Here is a 12,862-nt window from a genome sequence, read left to right as displayed (position 1 = left end):
GCCGTCGATCGAGGTCTCCCAGCGGGGATGTACCCGTGTTTTAAATTTATAAGGTCGGGGCCTAAATCTACTACTCCTTAGGGTGAGTAAGGGAAGTATGACCTAGGGTCGTTTTTAAAGAAGTCTACAGGATAAAATATATACAAATAGGTAAAATTTTGTATTTCAGATAAGGTTAAAGATGTACATGCTATGATTTCGTTAGTTACATTGCATAGTTGTGTAATGATGGCTCATGATTAGTTGATAACCCTTTACCTGTTATATTTGTCCTACTACCCCTGTCAGAGGACTGACATGTCACTTGGCATAATGTATGCGATAGGCTTGAAGATTCAGAATGGGCAGCAACGCCTCTTCCCTCGTTGCCAGAGTAACACATCTACTTGTTAACAGTAGACGGCTCTTTTATTATGAGTGACCCGATAAGGCAGCGTATTAATCTATCCACCTGGCCCAAACTTTCTTAAACATAAGCTAAAGTAGAGGGTATCCCTTATCCGAGAGACATGATACGTTTCTGATGCTTTCGTTAACGGTTGGTTTATAAAGATCATTTAGGTTCTTATTTAAAAGATATCAACCATAAAGGAACGTCATGGCCAGACATTAGTCTCCATGTAAACGTTCGGTTATCCTAACGGTTTCAATCCTTTATGGGTTTAAATAAACAATTCCTATTACTAAAGAATCCCTCAGACGGAGTGCAATGTCTGAGACCGCATTATGGTGCAATGTACTCTTCAACAGTGAGGTCGTTTCCATGGCCATACATAGCAGAGATATATAGTACTACAACCATTGTGCCTCCTTGATATACATACTATGTTTACATTCGCAGTAACTACTCTAGCATAGCCTGAGGGCGGCCGTGTACTCCTAGTATCAATTAGAGTTTCCATTACGAAATAACCTCTGTCGGAATCCGTAGGGTGGGTTGCCTTACTACAACCGTTGTGCCTCTGACAAACGCCCTATGTATCCGGCAGAGGTATCTTACCAAGGGGTGACACAGATAGTGTAATCTGAATCGGGGTTTGCGACTTCCCAATCACAGAGCCGATAACCACGTTCTATTAGTAGGAAAAACGGTTGAGTTTAATCATAATTAGAAAGTATCTCAACAGTATCTCATTACATAATTTGTATATTCAGACATCGTAACTACTTCATAGCATGCACAAAATATAACTACTCGCTAATCATGGCAATAGTATCATCTATCAAAGTAATAAAAGACATTATAACAAGATAGAGTCAAGATAAAAGTACCAGTATATTAATCCAGTTCTGAAAGTACAAAAGTGACAACTCCGACTCTAGACAGCTTCTTAGTACAATATTCGACGTTCGGCTCCGAGTACTTAATTTCCCGCTAGGAGGTGAGAAGTCCTCAAAAGACTATTCTCGAACTAGACTAGAAAGCTAAACTAAATTTGAGAGTGAATTGAAGATCGGAGAGTGGAGAGTGTGTTGAAATGGATACAAATGAGCCTTATTTATACTTGATCCTGGCCTGGCTAGCCGCCCATGGTAGGCCGTCCATAATCATGGCAGGTCGTCCAATAGGTGGTCAGCCGTTTAATTAGCCCGTGTAATTGGTTGTTAGGTCGTCCAAATTGGTGGTGGCCCGTTTAATTAGCCCGTGTGATAGGCAGGCCATTTTAAATCAGGTCGGCCGTCCACATACAGTGGCAGGCCGTTTTTCTTGGATTTGGCAGGCCGTTTTTGGGGTTTTCCAGGTTTTTTCCTTTTTCGGTCTAAATTCTTCGTTTTAAGTCCGTTTTCGCTGATTCTTTTTGTGTTGCCTTCGTAATTACCAAATGTACCAATCTAAGCAAATAGATGCATAACTTGGCAATAAAGTAGATTACTTTGTTAAACATGGGCCTCATATCGGGGGTAAAAACATGAGTTTTTAGCCGATATCAAATTATCCCACACTTAGATTTTGCTTGTCCTCAAGTAAATTTCTAGTTTTTAACCTCAAGAAATCTCCCAAAGTTTCCTTTTAATCAACTAAGTGGTTTACTTTTTATTATAAGAGCGTAACATAAAATAATCTTTTTATTATTGTTTGAAGCTATCTCTGCAAGCATGAGGGGAGGTTACATGACTTTTGGCTATCTCTTACGGGTCACTCATTCACTCAAGTGTATGGGGGTTCCCTATAGATCTAGAATTTTTTTCTCGCTCATAGCCAGTCATATTTGTACCTTTCGTCATAGGCTTGGTCGAGACTCAAATTCTTCGCGTGCTAGGTATGACGGCGGTGATACCCATATATTCTAGCTCATTTGTCAAAAAGGGTTAATGAAGGTTTTTGTAGAGTGGAGTTTTTTACTTTTGATGGTGTAAAAGGTAAAAAGGGTAGACTACTCTTTTTAAAGACTTTATTGATATGTTGGAAAGGGGATAGATAGGAGTGCGACTAATTTTGTGAAGCACTAAAGTTCTTTTGAAATTCTTTCTAGGAGTTTCTCCTTTGAATTGGGCTCTTAGGACTCCAACGGTTTTCATTTTGAGTTTTATAAATTCTGCTCCTTTCTTCATAATTTTGAATCGAGATGTATCATAACTGTATATACTATTTTTTTTAATACCATCTCGAGGAGCTTCCGCTAGTAGTTTTCAAGATTTTTTCCATAATCTTTTAGTGACTATTTTTGGGATTTCATACGAGGTGATTTTCATTTTCTGGCTAAAGTGGGTGGTGAAGCGAAATGAATGACGGGGAGAGAGTGGTTTCTCAAAAAATGGCTAGCTCTTCTAGTATATACCTATATCACACTTCGCTGCTCGGAAATGTAGATCGGGAGCAAGTTCTGATTCCCAGCACAAACAGAGGCACACTCAACGGAAAATAGTGAAGCATTAAAGATGAATGCTTTTCATGGTCTTATTTAGGTGCCTCACCGTAATCAATTTAGGTCGAATACGCCAAGTCATGCAATGCTCTTTTAGAGATTCGGTTCGCCTTAACAAGATTCTTATTTTAGATAGCCCTTACTTTTATTTACAAACGTTTTAGTTTTTCAAAAGTACTTTTTCATAAAAGCTTTCTTTTTGGTTAAAAATTTCAAAAATTTTAGTTGAAAACATATAATCTTGATAACAAACTTATTACGATAAACATTACATCACTATCCCACACTTAGATGAAAGTTGTCCCTAATGTTCCTATTGTGGAATCCCACACTTAGGGTTTTTAATAAAGATGTATGGGAAACATTTTCCTTAGTGGTTATTTGGGATAGAATCCCACACTTAGTGATAAGCAAGAATGCGATTTATTTGTCTAGAAAATAGAGCTAATGCGGTAAAAACAAGAAAAGAGTACCCTTCGGGTGCTGAGAAAGTGGATTAAGAAGTTGGCTGACTTTGAAAAGGAAGAAGGCTTCGGCGATCTCTCGGATCTTTGTCTATAATAGGCTCTTTGTCATCTTCATTTTTTTATTGTCTTCTACTCTACTTTATTCATGGGTTGCCTCCCAAGAAGCGGTTTTGTTTATCTTCGTTGGCTCAACCAATACTCTGTCTACCATGGTAAAGTGGATAAATCCCTCCTGATGATGTATTCGTTAAGCTGAGAGTGAACATATCTTGGCGGGTAGATCCTGAGAAAATGATGAACCAAAAAGTGGAGAAGGTCTGGAATATCTCGTGTCGATCTTCTAAATGAGAGGTAAAGCTCTGGATAAATCCTGAAATCTGACGAGGATGTACTCTACAGTCCTACTGATGGTCCCATGTATGTCAATCATAGATGCGGTACTGGTGGTGATAGTTTCTCATCTCGGATGCTCATGTCTGAGGTCTTCAAGTAATGCCAGGAACTGTATCTTCTTGATCTCAAAATCTTCAGAATGGGGATCTCCGCAAAAAGTGTTGACAGTTCGGCACAGATTAGTTATTAGTCGGAGCTGGAAGGAGGTAAATAGCAATCCCGAGTCTAGAGGAAAGGCGGCTACTTTTTGGTAGATCTCACGGCATCTAGCTTTGAATGTGAAGCTCAGATCCATTGACTCATTGAAGATACGTCTGAGCTCGGATGTTACAAATGTGGCAAGGTCAACTATGTCTGGATCCAAATGGGAGAAAGGATTGTTAAGATGCTTTTCTTCCATAACTGCGGCTTCTAACTCTTTGATTATCAGATTGGCATGGTGATCGATAGTAACAAAGATTACAAGTCTTTCTGGTGAGCTTTCGAAATCGTCTTGAGCTAAGAGAATGAAGAGGCTTCTAATGTCTTCAACCATTTGTGAACCGGAGTGGGAAGTCGGGCGTCTAGTCGAAAGCTCCATGTTTCGATGAATAAGGGACAGTATTGATCTCTGAGTAGTGGAATAAGAAAGTTTATATGCCAAATCAGACGGTTTATTTATGCAGTGTCGTTACGTCGCAAAACGTCAATTCAAGATATTAACAGAAGAAGTTGATTGTTTAATTTAAATATGCTGGGCCTAAATCTATTATTCCTTCCTATGGGTTAGCAAGGGCAAATATGACCTAGGGTCGTTCCTTGAGCGATCGAATTTGAAACGGAGCTTATTCAGATAATTAAGTAATTAAGATTAGGTTTATACACAATTTAGTGTCCAAGACTGTTGGCTAGGTACACCTTGTGTGGATAGGCAGGATCCTTTTGGTCCCAATAAATTGCCGACTGTTCAAAAAATTCAACAACCAAGTCCAACCGGTTTATTCTAGACACCACTTTATCCGGAATATCAAATTATGTAAAGGCAATAGTTGGGTTGAATAGTTTATATAATTGTAATTAAGATATTAAAGCAATATAATTAAAATAAGCTAGCTAGCATGCAACAACCAAGGACAAAGAAGACGTGGTTCACCATGATTTAAGATAACGTAGTGTCGGGATGATTGCGAGACACTCATTGGTTAGATATACCATGGTGTAAACACTAGATTCCCTACTAATTGATTTGTCGATTAGCATGTCACGAGGAACTAGGCTATCGTGATTCTGTTCGGATAGACTATGCTTGACTCCCGATGCTTTATCTAGTTTAAGGATATAAGCGACCATCTTCAATGCAATGCATACCATAGGCTCCCGAATAAAGTAGCATAGCCGTAAATATATAATATCCAACTTTTCTTAACACCTTAGTGTATCACCCGAGTGAGTGGTTATGATAGTGTTTCGAATTCTTTTCTGTCAATGGTTTGGTAAAATCTAAGGGTTTGTAGACAAATTAGAACCTCTGATGGTTCTCAGTCATCCTTAAAGATTTATAAGCTTAGTTTGTATTGTAGTGCGTTAAATTCCCATTTATGACTTAAACCAGCCCTTACTTAAATCGACCCAATAAATCCCTTAGTTATCCACCATGTACTATACTTATAGTGGTTCCATAGCTTATAACCTTGACCATGCTCAAGTAGTCCTATAGTACATCAACACTGTACTCTACTATTGCAGAAGTATTTCCTCGAGTTTTATACTCTTGACCTATGTCTTGATCTAGTCCTACGGTAATTCCCCATGTACTTTATAGTATTTCCGATGGGTTCAAACCTTGACCAATGTATAAACACAGATAATTAATTACCTTATAATTGTCGACTTTATAAAAGGTTTTAATCACGTTTATTGGTGGAAGGACGATAATAACGAGGTTTAATATCATAGACAGAAAGTGAGTACCAAACGATAATCATCCCTAACTAACATTATTAAATCGTGGCAAACAATCAAGCAATTACTCACACATCATGGCAACAAGCATTTCTAATATTAATAAATCACAAACATCGAGTAAGAATATTATAATAAATTAATAAAAGAAAGGATAGACGTTCCCGAATAATGTCAGCAGAATAACACTTAATATCGATAGCGTTACAATGCTTGATCGCTTCTACTACTAACTATATACTAATCTCCTATTGATCACTAGAGAGCGATAATAGAGAGATAATTATTTTCCTAATCTCTGTACTTTTCTCTCTCTAGAATCTAGAGAGAAAGTAGAGAGAGAACTAATCTCCTACTGATCACTAGAGAGCGACAATAGAGAGATATTTAGAGAGAGAAGTAAAGAATGGTGTGTATTGAAATGGTGGGATGAGCCACCTATTTATAGGAAAGCTTGATGGCAAAGTTGTAAATAAATTGCTGAAAAACCCCTGGCAAGTGGTATGGTAGGTGGTTTGCATAGGGGGTATGTCTAAACCCCTAGCAAGTAGAACGACAGGTGGTTTGCATAGGGGGTATGTCTAAACCCCTGGCAAGTAGGACGGCAGGTGGGACGGCAAGTAGGATCTTCGTTGAAAAATGGCTGACAAACAGTTGGCAGGCCGTTTGGCAAGCCGTTTGGCAATCCGTTTGGCAAGCCGTTTGCTGGGCCTGTTTGACCAGTCGGGCAGTTTACCATGATCGTTTTCCTTGGGCATGTGGTAGGCCATTTTCCATACTGGTAGGCCATTTGGCAGGCCGTTTGGTAGGCTGTTTAGCTTGCTGATTCACTGGATCATAACTTGATTTCTTGTCTTTCACCGTTTTCGCTCTAGAATCTTCGTTTTAGCTCCGTTTCTGACGATTCTTTCACCCACACGTTTGTAATTAAATATACTACAACATGATATTAAGTAAATAAACTTTTCCAAAAATTATAAAATAAGTTATTTAAACGCGAGTTAATCGTCTTAGCCGGTTTTGCTCGTTTTTTCTCATTTTTCATCCGTTTTTAGTGATTCTTGAAACATAACCTTCGTAATGACATAATCTACCAAATGAAGCAAATAAATGCTTATTTAGATGATAAATTCAATTACTTTATCATAAATGGGGCTAATATTGGGGGTAAAAATGTGACTATTTAGCCGATATCAGAAGTGCTGATCCTACCAAAACATTTTATACTTTGGTGTAGATGATCTTTTGTTCTCGGCAATACCTTGTCTCGTGCATGGTTTAAACTACCAAATTGTGCTCCCTTTGCCGTTCAATATGATCGTGGAGTGCAACGATAAAGTTCTAAAGTCCTGCTTCCTGTAATGCCATATCATTATCGTTTCTCTGCTCGTATCGGGTATACTCATCTTTGATATCTAGGCATGGATGATCATCCTCATCATCTAAAACAGAGTCGTAGGATGGGAATTCAACTGAAGTGGTAGGTTAATGAGGCGTGTATGTGTTCTGGTGTCTTGCTTCTCTGCTGATGGAATCAATATTTATATCTTTGACAACGGTCGGCTCTTCATCTGTTTTATGGAAACGAATCACCAATCCTTTGCTAAGATCTTTCGTCTCAAGCTGCGTAATAGCTGCTGAGCTGAGCGGGGCTATATCAGTCTCTTCCTCCTTTTCTTCCATCTCCTCCTCAATTTCTTCAATTTCCATTTCCTCCTCGGATTCTTCCTCTTCCTCTATTTCTTCTTCGGGATCCTCTTCTTCCGTATCGGGATATTCATCAGACTGTAGCTCAGGTGGCATAATGCTCATCTCTGTGTCGGTGGCTGCTGGAAATAGTAAACATCTCTTCCTGTTCAAATGAATAGGTAGGTTGGTCAATTTTGAACGTAACACACTCCACATTTGATCGTAAGACTAAGGTTTAATTGTAAACATTGATGACGGTCCTAGCCATATTCATGAACGGTCGTCCTAAAACGATAGGGGTAATAAGGTCTTCCTTAATGTCCATCACTACGAAATTTGTAGGATACAAGAATCGGTCAACTTTTACCAAGACGTTCTCAACTATGCCTTTGGGATAACGATTTGTATGATCAGCAAGTTGGATCATCACTTTAGTTGGTAACAAGTCTCCTAGCTCTAATCTCTTAAAAAGAGAGTAAGTCATAAGATTAATGCTTGCTCCTAAATCAGCCAAAGCATGAATGGTTCCAGATTGGTAGATAGAACATGGGAATGTGAATCTCCCTGTATCTCATAGTTTCGTGGGTAGAAAGTCTCTGAGGAATGCCGTGCATTCTTCACTCAGTGGAATTTTGTTGGATTCCGGCATCCGCTCCTTTGTAGAGAGAAGTCTTCGTATGTATCTATTCTGGTTAGGAACTATGGATATAGAGTCTAAGAATTTTCCATCAAGCTTGAAGGTGCCAAGCTTTTCGGGATTCTCCTTTAATCTTTCAAGATATGGTACACGAACTGGATTCGGCTTGGGCAGCTGCTGAGTGTTGATATTCTTATTTTTAGCCTTGTTGACCGCCTCCGAGGTGCAGGTACTCTTCGGTAGGATAGAATGCATTTGTTTATCTTCTTCTATGTGGAGGTTTTGGATGGTATTACTAGGTAATTTTCCTTGTGGTCGTGTCTCAAGTTGTTGTGATAACTGTCCGAGCTGCAAATCTATACTTTTTAGTAGCGCGAATTGATTTTTCATGAGTGCTTCCATCTAATCTTGTCTAGATGCAGTTCTCTGATTCAGCTGGTGCTGTCCTTGAATGAACTGGTTCAATTGATCTTCAGTACTCAAGTTAGTTGCTTTCGTAACCTGGTTAGCAGGAAGGTTTTCATCGGGTGCTGGTACAGTAAGAGGTAATGGTTGATCGTATGTTAATTGCTGTTGAGGGTAAGGTGCTTGTCGGAAATGAGGTTGGAACGGTTGGTTGTTCCTTTGAAACTGGTTATTCTTGGTTTGGTTATATCCAGAATTTTGCGAATGGGTAGGGTATTGGACGTAATAGACTGATCCGTCAGGGTTATTGTACTCAACTTGGTAATCTTCAATAGGTTGCAGGTTGGTATAGTTTGTACAGGCCTGAGCCTGATTAACCTGCTCCGGTTGCGTCTTCAATTCTCCAAGTTGTTTGGCTAGAGATTCCATCTTATCCGTGAAGAATTTAATGGCTTCTGTTTGATTGTTGAGTGCAGAAAGAGGTGCAGATGATGAAAGTCTTTCACCACTAATCCAGTCATGATGATGCATTGTCATATTTTCGAGCAATTTCCATGCTTCGTCTGCTCTTTGATTCATCAGATTTCCTTGAGCTGTTGCATCGATCGTTGTTCTATGATTTACCGTAAGACCATTGTAGAAGGTGCAAATTTGGGCTGACTTCTCGAATTGGTGGTTCGAGCATTTCTTCAGTAAGGTTTTGAATCGCTCCCATGCGGTGTACAGAGACTCATCATAATTTTGACGAAAATTAATGATGTCATTTTTAAGCTTGGTTTGCATGGATGGAGAGAAATATTTGGTTAGGAATTTAGTAGCCATTTCCGGTCCATGTGGTGATGGAATCGTTCTCCGGTCCTTCAAACCACGTCAGCGCATGACGAGTGAGAGAATAGGGGAACAAGTATAGCCAAACTATATCTTGACCCACTCCTTGCTGTTTGTAGGAGTTCCAAAGAGAGATAAACTTGTCAAGGTGAGAGTTAGGATTATCGTTCAGAAATCCATGAAATTGACAGCTGTTTTGGATAAGCTGCACAATGTGATGTTTTAACTCGATAGAGTGACCTTGAATCTCTGGATATCTGATTGGTCCTCCTCGACCTTCAATCGAAGGTTTGGTATTTTCCGCAAGGGTGACTCGTAGCGCCATTTGATTAAGCCCTCTGAGTCTTCTTTCCTTACGTGCAGTAGATATAATAGATTCCGGATCAGGTGTTAATAGCAATGGTCCTGGTATGGATCGAGTGTGGGTCATACACTATGTATACCGTAAATTTTAGATAGGGAATCCAAAAAGAAGGATTCTAGAAAGGTCCAATTTTATCTGAGCTAAGCTAATCCGAAGGTAATTCTAAACCAAGTCCTAAAGTTATTCTAAGGCAATCTAATCTAAGCTACAGTTAGTTCTATAGGTAATCTAAGGCAATCTAATCTAAACTAGGGTTAGTTATTTTTGGTGGGTTTAATTTTTGGTTCTTGCTGCAGATTCCCTTGCTATTTTGACAACAGAGCTTCGCACAAACTATTCAACAAACCCAGTGGCTAGGATGACTATGGAGAGGTAGGATCTTTTTGGTTCCAATATAATTGGAGCCTGTTCGGAAAATCCAACAACCAAGTCCGTGTATAATTGTATTTCTTAGACACCACTAAATGCTTGCGAATAGGTTCGATAAAAGCAGTATTGTCTGATACCGTTAATCCCCGGCAGCAGCGCCAAAAACTAGGTTCCCTAATGATATGGCCAAAACGGACTGTTATGTTTTAGTGTGCGGTGTCGTTGAACCACACGCCATCGGTAGAGGTCTCCCAGCGGGGATGTACCCGTGGTTTAAATTTATAAGGTCGGGGCCTAGGGTCATTTTTAAAGAAGTCTATAGAATCGAACCTAAAACCAGACAAAAATAACTAACAAGGAGTAGTTGTGTTTCTATTTTGGGTTTTCTAATTTTCTAAAGGATAAAATAAATACAGATAGGTAAAATTTGTATTTCAGATAAGGTTAAAGGTGTACATGCTATGATTTCATTAGTTACATTGCTGAGTTGTGTAATGATGGCTCATGAATAGTTGATAACCCTTTACCCATTATATTGGTCTTACCGCCCCTGTCAGAGGACTGACTTGTCACTGGGCATAATATATGCGATAGGCTTGAAGATTCGGAATGGGCAGTAATGCCTCTTCCCTCGACACCAGAGTAACACAGATACATGTTAACACTAGACGGCTCTTCTATTATGAGCCCGATAAGGCAGCTTATTAATCTATCCACTTGGCCCCTACTTTCTTAAACATAAGCGAAAGTAGAGGGTATCCCTTATACGAGAGACATGATACGTTTCTGATGCATTCATTAACGATTGGTTTATAAAGATCAGTTAGGTTCTTATTTAAAAGAAATCAACCATAAAGGAATGTCATGGCCAGACATTAGTCTCCATGTAAACGTTCGGTTATCCAAACGGTTCTAATCCTTTATGAGTTTAAACAAACAATTCCTATTACTAAAGAATCACTTAAATGGAGTGCAATGTCTGAGACCGCATTATGGTGCAATGTACTCTTCAACAGTGAGGTCGTTTCCATGTCCATTCATAGTAGAGGTATAGAGTCCTACAACCGTTGTGCCTCATCGATATACGTACTATGTTTACATACGTAGTAACTACTCTAGCATAGCCTGAGACCGGCCGTGTACTCCTAGTATCAATTAGGGTTTCCATTATGAAATAACCTTTGTCGAAATCCGTAGGGTAGGTTGCCTTACTAAAACCGTTATGCCTCTGACAAACGCCCTATGTATCTGGCAGAGGTATCTTACCAAGGGGTGACACATATAGTGTACTCTGAATCGGGGTTCGCGACTTCCCAATCACAGAGCCGATAACGACGTTCTATTAGTCAGAAAAGCAATTGAGTTTAATCATAATCGGAAAGCATCTCAACAGTATCTCATTACACAATTTGTATATTCAGACAGCGTAACAACTACATCACAGCATGCCTAAAATATAACTACTAGCTAATCATGGCAATAGTATCATCTATCAAAGCAATAAAAGATATTATAACAAGATAGAGTCAAGATAAATGTAACAACCCGACTTTTTCCGTTTACTATCGTTACTTGTCCGTTAAATATTTAACGGTGATTACTTAGACTTTGTGTATTTAACAGAATTAAATGCATACTTGATCCTAGTGGATTACTTGAATTAATATGTTATATTAATTTATGAACTTATTTCGGGTAGCGAAATAACTAGAAACCGTTACGTTTAAGTTAATCGCCTAGAAAGCTTTTAAGTTTACGGAACTCAGAAAAACGACGAAATAATTATTTTTAATAATTATTGATTTTACGAAGAACTTATTTAATTTATTATTTTTTTAATGAATTAAACCCGGTGATTGAGTTTCAACGACTAGTTAACGTTTTGGAGACCCGGTATAGTTAACGGCACTCGAAACGGACCACACGCGTACCAAGAATTAACGAAAACGGAGCCCGAGACCCCATAAAAGCGCCATTCGGCCGAACCCTTCCCCAAACCCCCTTAATGAACTAGTTTGACTAATGGGTCATTAGTTTAATTAAATTGATGCCCTAACCCAACATATAAAAGGCTAGAGCACTTTAGGAACCCTCACTTTTTCTTTTTCTCGGCCGATACCCTCTCCCCTCTCCCTCTCTTTGTCCGTCGGCCACCACAACACTACCACCACGTACAAAATTCAATATTAGAAATACCCCATGTACGAACGTTGTTCCTTGCTTCGTTCTCTACACGTACGTACTAGCAATTTGATATTTCAAGGTATATTTGTTAACCCTAATTTCTATAAATCAGTTTTTTTTTATCAATTACATAGTGTAATCAAGTCTAGTGCTCAATTAATGATGTTTTGTGTTGTCGTTTATCGTTTAATTGATCAATTGATGTTGTTTGCATGAAAAACAAATTTGTATCTTCATGTTCTGATAAAATTGACTTGTAATCTGATCTTATAATATGTTTAGATGATTAGATCTCAAAAACTTATTAATTTTGACTAGGTTATGTTCGTAATACAAATTTTCTGAGTTGTGTGCTTTGTGATTTGGCTAATGAATTGCATACTATTGTATTCCTTGTGAAAAATCATGCATGTTAGACTCAATATTTGCATCAAAAGCTTTTGTAATGCTTCCGTTATGTCAAAACGAAGATTCATGTTTTAAAATGTGTTGAATCTGTTTTCAAAGTTAAACAAAATTACCTAGAGTGAACTAGAAATTGATTGAGGCTTTGATCTTCTGGAATATGTTAGTTAATATGTTCCTTGATATATTTCATTTGTATACTAACTTATGAAAACGTGTTTTTCCATGAGATATAGGATTGGTCAAATGACATGTCTGTTTGTTGATTAATACTGAAGAGTCTGTAAAGATTGGATAATCTGTACTAATTAGC

This window comes from Rutidosis leptorrhynchoides, chromosome 11 (assembly GCF_046630445.1).
Source record: "Rutidosis leptorrhynchoides isolate AG116_Rl617_1_P2 chromosome 11, CSIRO_AGI_Rlap_v1, whole genome shotgun sequence".
Taxonomy (NCBI): domain Eukaryota; kingdom Viridiplantae; phylum Streptophyta; class Magnoliopsida; order Asterales; family Asteraceae; genus Rutidosis; species Rutidosis leptorrhynchoides.
The sequence above is the reverse complement of the archived record's forward strand: the minus strand, read 5'-3'. Positions refer to the sequence as shown.